Source organism: Spinacia oleracea, chromosome 1, assembly GCF_020520425.1.
Source record: "Spinacia oleracea cultivar Varoflay chromosome 1, BTI_SOV_V1, whole genome shotgun sequence".
Classification (NCBI taxonomy): Eukaryota; Viridiplantae; Streptophyta; class Magnoliopsida; order Caryophyllales; family Amaranthaceae; genus Spinacia; species Spinacia oleracea.
In genome coordinates, this window is record NC_079487.1 from 51550817 (window position 1) to 51554156 (window position 3340).

Sequence of the window (3340 nt, forward strand, 5' to 3'; positions counted from 1 at the left end):
TGAAAATTAATAACTTTATTATATAATTTGCATAATCTGAAATTTATAATTTAAATCACAAAACCCATAACTTAAATTCAAGAAAACATAATCCAAATTAATAAATCATGATTAAGCCCTAACTTATATTTTAATCAACCAAAACTGAAAATAATTCGTTTACAATCTCAAACCAAATCTGAAAATCATGTTCAACCCATAAATATTATAAATTTAATATCAAGAACATAATTTAAATTAACAACTATAATTAATTAAAATAATTAGTTACTTAGGGTTTAAGAAAATAACCAATTCGAGAGGGAGAGGGGAGTGCTGGCCGGCGCACAGGGTGGGCGGCTAGGCGAGGTGGCTGCGACCGGTGGTTGCTGCTGGCACAAACAAAACACGAATGAGCCATGAACGAAACAGATAAAAAAAGAGAACGAAATTGAGGGAGGACGAAAATCAAGAACGAAACAAAAGAAGAGGAACGAAGAAGGAGATCCAAGGATTACCGGCGTTAGGGATCGCCGGTGGCTGCGTGCGGTGGTCGGCTGGCCTGGATCGCGGTGTTGCTGCGCAAAAACGAAGGGCTGAGAGGAAAGACGAAAACAGAGAGGGAAGAAGAGATGACGGAGGAGATGAGGAGGAAACTTACCGGCGGCGACGAACGCTGGTGGTCCGGCGGCTGGGCAGGACGCGGTGGTCGTGAAGGAAGGAGAGAGAGAAACGGCTGAGAACTTGTTTGCTGTACGTGAAACAGAGAGGAAGAAAGGGCTTTGGTGTTTTACGTGAAAATAGTTTGGGTGAGGTTTTGAGCTTTGGATTTTAATGTTGGGCTTTCCCAAGTGGGCTAGAATTAGGATTTAGCTTTTATGATTCGAATCTAAAACTGAATAGGATTTGCTTTCTAATTTCAATAGAACGTGATTTCGAAATTCTAATTCGTTTTAACGTAAAATTCAAAAATACATTTTGATTTCATAAATCATTAAAAGTATTCAGAATGAAATAAAATAATTATATTTTAATTACATATTCATTTCTAAAAACCGTAAGTTATATTTAAATATATTAATATACGTTAAAATATATAAACAAAATGTACAAAATTACGGGGGATTACAGTTTTTGCTTTGTGATTTATCTGGATTTTCAATTTGTTTGGGGATTGCAACAATCTAGGTTTTCTTGCAATAATTTGAGTTAGGGGAGAAGGTTTGGGATGATCTGAAATCAAGGAAGATTAGAATCGATGTTGAAAAGGTTGCCGAGAATCGGACTGAAATGTCGTGTCCGAACTAGATTTTGCTCTCCGGTGCTCAGTTTGGGAAAGGGGGGAAGGTAATGGTGCTGCCCTGTGGGTTGACATTAGGGTCTCACATTACTTTGGTGGCTAAACCAAGGATAGCTCATGCTGAAAATAATCCAAGATATCATTGTTGAAGATGGGGATAAATCTGGGTTTGAGGAAATAATCTGGGTATCAAAAAATTGGGTTTGAAATAATCTGGGTTTGAGAAAAGAGAAATATTGTAGAAATGATGTTGGTGGAAGAAGCAGAAAAAAAAAAAGATGATGATTGTTGATGGTGATGCTGCTGGAGATGATTGATGGCGTGAGGTGAAGAACGTGAAGTGAAGAAGAAGAAGAAGAGCCAGTGGAAGAAAGCCCAAACAAAAGTTTTATGTTTTTTTAAAATAATTAATAATAGTGTGTTCTTTTCTTTTTTTGGGTTTAATTAATATAATTAAGTGTTAATATTAGGGTAAGTAGAGAAAATGGATGAGTAAGGGCAAACAAGTAAATTAACGCTAACGGAGACTTAACACAATGGACAGAAAATGGTCCATAAGGGTATTTTGTGATATTATTGCATACGTCAGGGGTATTTGGCGCATTCGGGAAACATTAGGGGTATTTGGTGCATTAACGCAAACCTCGGGGTCATTTCATGAAAAATCCGTTTTTTTATCATTCAGTACTAAACCGCCAAATGAAATAGCGGTTGGCCCAACTAAACCGCTATTTCAATCAGCGGCTTAGGGTAAATAAACCGTCGTTTCATTTGGCGGTTCACTTCTTCCACTTCTTCTAGACTCGATTCTGTTGAGATATGATGCATACAAAACCGCCATTTGAGTTGGCGATTTTGTGTTGAACTGGAAAAAAAAATACTTTTCTTTCTTCCATGCTGACATGGACGATATGGTGGGAAATATGTTATAAAGTGGCATATTCTGGGAATTCAACGTTTTTTAAGCAATATTGAAGAAAATCGCTCATGAAAAACATCGATTGATTCCAAATCAATAATGGTTAGTGAAAAATAATATAAATTAAAGGAGTAGTATAATCGTAAATAAATAGACTTTTAAGTTATTTCACGCCATTTTTTTCATTTCATAATCTGTTTCTCTCTCTTCAATTCCTCCCCCTCTCTCCAATTCTCTCTCCGGTCGGTCGTAGCCACCACCAACTTCCGCTGGTCGATGCTCGCCAGTCATCACTTCTCGTCGGTCGCTGCTCGCCGGTCGTTGCTCGATTGTGGCGGCGGTCGCGGTGGTTCCTCTCACGGTTTCGAAATCGGTTTCGCTGCTGGTCTGCCACTCCTTCACGCGGTTGTTCCTTCTCGCGATGGTCATGTCTCATCGCCGCTCGCCTCTCGATGCCGCTGCTCGCCTCTCGCCACCCCCGTTGCTCGCCTCTCGCCGGTGGTTGTGGTTGTGGTTCGCGAATCAGGAATTGTTTCCAGTTGCTGGTGTTCGATTTCAATCGAGCAATTCCGCTAAGATTATATTCTTCGATCCTCCTCCTTCCTCCTCCAATTCCTCAATCAACACTTCTCAATTCGAAATCAATTTCGATAGGAAATTTTCAATCTAATCGCTGCTCGCGGTGGAAATTTCAATCGGTTGTTCGAAATTGAATTTTCAATAGGCATTCTCAATTGATTGTTCGAATTTTTTATGATTTCGTGGTTGAACAAGTCTATGGTGGTGGCGGTGAGCGAGAGGAATTGATTTTGGTGGTGCTGGCTGAAATGGTCTGTGGTGTGGTGGATGAACTAGTCTGTGGTGGTGGTGGTGGCATTCTCAATTGATTGTTCGAAATGTACTCAGATCTTGAAAAATGCAAAAATTAGAACATACTTTAATAAATTTAGAACATGCTTGAATATATTTTAGAACATGCTTGAATAACATTTGAACATTGTTGAATAAAGTTAGTACATGCTTGAATAAATTTAGAACATATTTGAATAAAGTTAGAACATGCTTGAATAAAGTTAGAATATGCTTGAATAAATTTAGGACGTGCATGCTTGAATAAATTTGAAACACAGTTGAATAAAGTT

The 3340-nt window shown here is 38.5% G+C and overlaps 1 long non-coding RNA gene across 1 annotated transcript; it reads right to left on the bottom strand.

Annotated features, from left to right (window-relative positions):
* Positions 1 to 290: 290 nt before the first annotated feature.
* On the bottom strand, positions 291 to 757 carry LOC130465881 (uncharacterized). The gene is made up of 3 exons (XR_008925899.1): positions 641 to 757; positions 498 to 557; positions 291 to 352 (listed from the first exon to the last, which is right to left on the bottom strand). It is a non-coding gene; the product is annotated as an uncharacterized lncRNA (long non-coding RNA).
* Between the last annotated feature and the right edge of the window lie 2583 nt (positions 758 to 3340).